This window comes from Solanum pennellii, chromosome 11, assembly GCF_001406875.1.
Source record: "Solanum pennellii chromosome 11, SPENNV200".
Taxonomy (NCBI): domain Eukaryota; kingdom Viridiplantae; phylum Streptophyta; class Magnoliopsida; order Solanales; family Solanaceae; genus Solanum; species Solanum pennellii.
The window spans coordinates 42,742,234-42,749,928 of record NC_028647.1 but is presented as its reverse complement, the minus strand read 5'-3'; the positions used below and the strand labels follow the sequence as shown (position 1 = coordinate 42,749,928).

The 7,695-nt window shown below is 32.2% G+C and overlaps 1 long non-coding RNA gene across 1 annotated transcript; it reads right to left on the bottom strand.

The window, feature by feature from the left end:
- Nucleotides 1–6,111: 6,111 nt before the first annotated feature.
- Nucleotides 6,112–6,637, bottom strand: LOC107004269. The gene is made up of 2 exons (XR_003574997.1): nucleotides 6,532–6,637; nucleotides 6,112–6,456 (listed from the first exon to the last, which is right to left on the bottom strand). It is a non-coding gene; the product is annotated as an uncharacterized LOC107004269 (long non-coding RNA).
- Between the last annotated feature and the right edge of the window lie 1,058 nt (nucleotides 6,638–7,695).

Below are 7,695 nucleotides of genomic sequence, written 5' to 3'. Positions count from 1 at the left end.
CCCCCCCCCCCCAGACTAAATATGGGTCCTTGAGGAAGACCCTTCAAAAGGTAACAAAATTTTTGCATGGCAGTCCAACCACGAGGGGAAACCACAACTAGTGTTATGCCGTATTTTACTATTTTTTGAAAAATCACTTTTTGAAATATTTTAAGTATAAAAATATTTGAGAAAAATACTTATAAAAGAGCCACCACTTATTTTTTAAAAGAGATCAATAAAAGTTAGTTTTAAAAGACTTCAAATGATCAAATCTTTATAAATTTAGCGAAAATGGGTAAGAGGTTCTTATTTATGCTTCAATAAGGTTTTCAAGTCATTTGATACGCCCACAAACACGCGGTTTTTCTATGACTTAGATCAAATATTTGACTATTTTTTGAAAAAATAATTTAACATAAAGAATTATTATTTACAATATTTGATTAACTTTGATAAAAATTATAATATATATGATACATTTATTGTATTATTTGGATTAAAATGCAAGTGGATAGAATTTTCACAAAACTAGATTAATTAGAATTAATTTGACTTCATTTTTAAAAATAACTATTTCAACTAAATTGGTTAATTTAAGCATGAAAACCATTTTCAATTAATTGAAAAATAAATAACAAGTTTTTACTCAAGATGATTAATAAAAAAAGCATGAGATTTGATAAAAATGAATTATATTAAAATAAACTAACATAACCAATATAGTTCATCTTTTGGGAAATTTCATTAAGCTGTTTAAAGTTAGAGTTAAATAAAAATAAACCAAACAAATATCATAATTCAATAATTCATGAGTAAGAGAGAAAATAAGATTTGGGCCTTTGTTGGGCCTGCTGCCCCCAATTTGGGGTTTAGCCTTGTTCATGCCATTGTAACCTTGTGTATATACTAAGTGTATATTGATGTATACAATGCGTATTTTGACCTATTTTCCTTTATATCGGGCTGCATACCAAATATATACAGCTTATTTCGACACCTAAAACATGTTATTCTATATTTGCCTGTATCTTGCTTCAGTCGTACTGTATATCAGTGTATACTGAATGTTTAAAGACGGTATATCAACCCCTTTTCTGCATTATTTGCTTCCGTTTTTGTTCGGATCGATATGGCTGACTTCAATGAATTCAACTCGAAGAAAAGCAATAGTAGAGTCCAAAATGAACTCAAATTGGTGTCACATGTGAGTAAAATAAAGTGTACGGATTAGTTTGTCCAAAATAGTCATAGCACATTAATAAAAATGTTAAGTTAATAGGAATAACGAAACAAAAAGTACATATTTTTATCTATACTCTTGAGCATACAAGATTATCCAAAATGTTGATCATGATAAATTTTGCTTGACATTACTTCTTATTTCAAAAGTAATTGTCCAGTTAAGAAATAAACAAATACAAATTGTATTTCAAAGGGGCTTAACTTCAAGAGTTACCCAACAAACAAAATAGGATCTCTTATATTGAGTTGAAAGAGAAGTACGCAACAATGTAGCAAAAATAAATTGAAACATGATAAGCTAAAATATGAATCCAACACTAAGAATTTTAAATAATCAAATATCAATGCTTTCAATTTAAAAACATAAACTTGAAAACACATAACATAAGCGACTTAGATAATGCTAAGGGAGAGGTTATGATTATTCAAATTAAAATTACTTAAGGCATGGTGCAATTAAAAACAATAGAAAGGACCCATTGCATAATGTCTTATTAACTTAATATCAACTAGCCTGTGAACTACACAATGAACAATTACAAAGGATTTAAAGAGATATTAATCAAAACCAAGAAGTAGGGAGAGACTCAAAAAGAAATAAGAACCAGAAATATGCTAAAGTTGGTAAGAAAACAAAACTCAACACTCCAAGGCAACTTGACAAACATCTAACTAGAAGCTTGAAACCAGTCAATACTAAAACAAAAGGTCAACTTGAAATAACTTGAGTAAAAGACATGTTTGACAAAATTTGAGGTTTATTCAATCGCTTAGACGAGAAAAGAAGAGAACATACTTGAACCTGAAGAGGTTGTTTTATCGAAAAAAAGATTTCGAAAATAGTTAGTTTGTTTTTAAGGGTATTTTCGACTTTTAGGAGTCGCCACTTAATTTTTAAAGAAAAATCAAGAAAACTTATTTCCAAAACAACTTAAACAGAAAAATTTGTTTTGAAAATATTTTAGGGGGTTCGGGATTCTTATTAGTGTCTTAGGAAGGTGTAAGGCACCTAAGACACTCCGCTAACTACGATTTTCCGGCGATTAACTTATTTGACTATTTTGTTTTAACTTTTGCAAATCTCGAAGTTGAACTTATCAAAGAATTATTTAGGCAAATTTTCAAACTTCGAAATATTTAGTTTATCTTGCAATTTGCGAATCTTTACGAAGCCTAACTTAAATTTTTATCTAGACAAAAATTACAAGTTTTTGAAATATTTATCTTTTTGAGATTCCGCTTTAGTTAAACCTCTTAAGTTTGATAAAATAGATAGGCGTTTCGAAGGGGGTTTGGAGTTTCTAACTCTAAACTAAACACATTTAAACAAACGCACAAACAGGTAGTAAAGAGAGAGAGAGAGAGAGAGAGAGATTTGGGTCCAAACTCGGGTTCTGTTCGCCTTGACTGAGTTTTGGACCCACCTGTTTTTTGGGTTTTGACCCATTTTCTCTTTCGTACCTGTCCTAATCTAAACATACAAATATAATTGCGAGAAGAATAAAAGCACAACGACTTATGCCCTTTACAAACAGAATACAAGAAAGTAAATAAAAATCCCATTTCTCCTTCTTTGATTTTTTCAATCTCCACTACGCTCGATTGTATATGACTCGAATGAAAGGAATTTTAGCCTTCATGGCCCTTCCGAGATGCACGGAGAAGGATGGATAATGGGGAGTCCCAAAGTGGACTCGAGAAGAAGTTTCCCATGCAACAAAGTAGAAATGAATTAGTATGCGGAAGATGGACTAATAACACGCATCTTGAATAAACGAAGATAAAAAAAGGACTATTACGAAATCAAAATTAAGAGAAACAGAAAACTTTAACATAATTCCCAAAGAACCAAGACATGAAACAAATGGTGACATGCTGTGCACACACACATACTGATGCACTTGTCTCATGCAAAGATTACACCACCACTATTTAACAAAAAATGAGCAACAGTTTTATTGAATTAACATACCCCAACAACTATCACACTTAATCAAATGTGAAAAATGATTAACAGATTTTAGTGAACAAGACATGCTCCAACAATAGGCTATCACTACTTTATCAAATCTCACAAAAGGAAAAACTGATGCAATTCTAGGATACAATCTTCCCTCGAAAGCGATACATTTAACAGCTTGGAGGCAACAGAATACTTGAAGTAAAAGCTATAACATAAACTCAACAATACCATCAACAAAATATCGATGCCACCGAATTTCTTAAAGAAACTGAATCTAGAGAGAGCTACAGAATGACCAACGGGCATGGATGGCATGAGAATACAGCGAACATTTAATTTGAAAGAACGAAACAACACCTATGATGACCCTAAATAACAAGCAATACTCGTCAACAGAATCGAATTTACAAACAAAAACAAGCATGGCCAACAGATTAAGCCAACAGCAAGACCAACGCTCCGCAAGTGACAACAACGTCATATCATATCTCATCTAATATTGCGACAAGACGCGACTTACAGATAACGACTAAATAAACTTGACTTGAAGAGAAATGAAAGAATAACAGTAGACGAGCAGAAGAACAATAATACGAAACACGAAAACACAATGGAGAAAACATAAACGAGATTTTCCATTCTTTCTCCTTCCTTTTTTTTTAGCAGTAGAGGAACAAGCCAACAAATAGAGAAGACCAACGACGAATATCATTTCTCACGTGACATCGAAACCGGATGCGACTTAGCCAACGACGATTAAACAAGCTTAACATGAGGAGAAATAAAAATGAAAGCATAGGAACAACAGTTGACGAACAGCAAAACGACACGAGAAACCACCATATACATCAGATTCGGGAGAGGCCAAATAGCTAAATACATTCGCAACAAAACATATTCGAAACGGAAGAGATATTACCTTTTAGATTGCAGCGAATCTTGGAACCAAACTACGAGCAGAGGGCGACTTCAACAGGAACGCTGCTGTTCGAGAGCAACGGACGAGAAAATTCGAGCCAAAGAACGCAACTTCTGTCACTTTCTTCTTCCTTTCTCACCCTCTATACGCCCTTCGATTCTTATGACGACCAACCGAAAAAAAGGCAACTATCTCACTCCGTTTTTCTCAAACAGAAAACCAGAGACGAGCGAAAGACCTCCGAACAAAATCTCTCTAAGATTCTTTTTCTAGAAATCCTGTCGTCAAAGCTAGACCATGACAACTCTTTTCTAAACCTAGAACAGACAGAACAACAACTTCTTTTCGACTAAAAGCTCCAACTCTCGGAAAATTTCTCAAACCAAAAATGTCCAACCTCTTTACTGTAGAATCTGGGGGGTTTAAATAGAGAGGGGAAAATTAGGGTTTCGTTAGGAGGGCGGGCAAAACGAATTCGAAATTTGAAATTTCTTTTCATATACAGAGCTGCATCCTTTTTCTGAAAAATTCGCCCCATTCCGGAAACGGAAAGGAGGGAGAGACAGTCGAGATGGAATGGTTGTCCTTGCGATGCGACGTGTCCTCATCTCCCGTCTGAAGGACGAAAACGCAGGTCTGCTCTTGCCGAAAAGCACTGCGCAAGAGCAGAACGAGACAGGGGGGAGACGTTGCAAAGGCTGTACGCCTGTTTTCGCGTGGAGAAGGGGTCGCGATTGGGAGGGAGAGAGAAAGAGTGTGTGAGGGAGACGCGGGGCGTGAAGGGGGGAGATTGCCGTTTTGGGGTCCTGTTCTTCTGCGTTTTTTTTTTTGGGTTTTGGCATCTTTCTGGAAATGTCGAAGTGGGGGGGAAGAAGGAAAGAGGAAGGAGAAGGGGAGGGGCGCGTGGGGGGTACTGGGATCGTGGGGAGAGAGGGGAAGAGAAAAGGGATGGGGCCGGGTCAAGGTTTTAACGGAATTGGGTTGGATTCTAGGTGGGCCGTACTGAGGGAGTAATTTGGCCTGGGGAGAGTGTTGGATGTTTAGTTAATATGGGTGTGGGCTCGTGAGGTCCGAAATGGGTTAAAATAAGTAAAAATTATGTAAATCACATAGTGTAAAACATAAATTACCTCCTATCCCTACTCTTTTTCAATTTACAAAAAATCCCTTATTTTTAAGAAGTTTCTGATACATAATAAAACAGTCGGATACATTATATATTATGCCATTTTATCCGTTTGTTGAGTGATTTGGGGGATTAAAAACTGAAATTTGAATTAATTCCTACTTTTAATATGATACAGTTATTAATCCCATAAAAAAAGGCATTAACTTGTGTGTTTCAAAATTAGTTTTATCCAACATAAAACTCTAAATTAAATTATAATTTTTCATTAGTGATCTTCCCTTTTTTTTGGCAGACTAATTCTTTTTTTTTTTTGTTTAACTCTATTTAAATTTTACATTATATTTATGTATCAAATACTTTATTTTATAATTCTTATTCCAACTTACTTTAATCAATATTAATTGCGGATATTTCACCCAAATTATTGTCAGTTCTAATTTAATTTAATTTAGTAATATAGTATCATGTGTGTAGATACTTAAAAAAATTTCATATTTTGAAGGGCAATAATTGTTCGTAATATATATAAATCATAGTACTAAATATATCTTATTTGTACAAAAGATATTAATTTTTTTTAAAAAAAAAACTGGAGTGTATCAAGTGTAATAACTAGTATCACTGTTTGTGATATTATATATTTTGATATTTCATGTATCATATACAAAATATAATTACGTATATAATTTTCTTTTTTTGTATCATGCAATATATTTACGTATATATAATAAGTGTTTTTTTATGACAATAATTACATTAATGTAATTATTATTATAGTTTTGATACAATAATAACATTAATGTCCCAATAACAGTATACATAATTCCTGAATTCATAACGGCAATAAAAATAAAATTAAAGTAATAGAATAAACAATTTTAAAAATCAAAACACTTTCATAATTTAACAATATGTGTTGTTATGTTAATAAATACTTCAAACATCTTGTTTAACTCCAAAAAACAAAAAAAAAATCAAACATTGAAAACTAACTAGCCTACATTAACAATTTCATCTTCAGATGATGGGTTTAATACATTCTTTATTCTTGAAGGGTCACCACTGTTGCTAACATATCCAGCATTCATCTTGTCGAGACCATACTTCAATAAAAGTATCGCATATCTTTTGCGAAGATAGCTACTCTCAAAACTATTACATGACATGTTGATTTTGTCACTCAGAAATTCTGCATATACAATTACGAACAGTCCGCAATCACTACAAAAACAATAAGATTAATTATAAGGATGAAATAGATACAAAAAATAAAATAAAATAATAAACAATACTCACAGGCTATCACTTATTTGTTGCATGTTGTCTTGAGCAAACTCCACATTAAACGAATGTTGTGGACCCAAAAGTTCTCCAGTTTTCTTGTCTTTATATGCATCCAGTGCTGTCCAATCTGTTCTAACAACATATCATAAGTCAGTCAAAATGATACTTAACAGACACTTTATAGCCTAACATGATACAAAAAATGCAAAGTTGTACTTGATACATAAGTGTAACTACAGTTATAAGTCTGTCTACTTGATACTAACATGATACAAAAAATGCAAAGTTGTACTTGATACATAAGTGTAACTACAGTTATAAGTCTGTCTACTTGATACTTTTTTAAACGACAAACTTTAACATGATACATGAAACATAAATTGTGCTTGATACATAATTGTAACAACACAATGCAAACCAGTCAAAATGATACTTATGTTGATTCAAACATACATATAATTCTATAATTTGAAATTTAAACTTAAGTTTACATATTCTCTATAATTTGAAATTTAAATTTACATACACTTTAGACAACAACATGATCAAATATACTATATCTGATAAATTGGAAAACAACATTATATGTTATATGTGATAATTGATACAGGAAATTAACATTATATGCTTATTAAAGATCTAATAAGCATAAACCCCAAAAAGAGGTGACAACCAAGAAGAGGGGCAACTGGGTTTTGATTTACATAATTTTTTTTTTATTTTCAACTTATTTATACATTAGTCATACTTAATAAACAAAATGTACAAAAAAAATAGTATTTTCTGTATCAAATAAATAATCTAAAAAAAATAAAAATATTTTTTCTGATAATACAGAAAAGTCATTGCATGTGGCAAAAAAAATTACAAAAAAAAAATAAAATCGAAATACTTACCGATGGCAGTGGAGGTCTGGATATGGCCATTGCAAGCTTTCTACCCCTCTTCTTGGGTGTCTTTGCATGTGCCTCTTTTTGTGTTTTATGCTTCTTCGAACTTTGTTTATTCATTGTTAGAAGATTATGCAAGCTCTTAGACTTGTTTTCAACCAATTTCGGATCTTCAAAAATATAGATTTGTTTAGAGTTTGAAGTGATTATTTGAGTAATCCCAATACTAAATGACAGATGATCCATGAAATATTAGAAAAATAGAAGAATGAAAAGAGAGAATCGA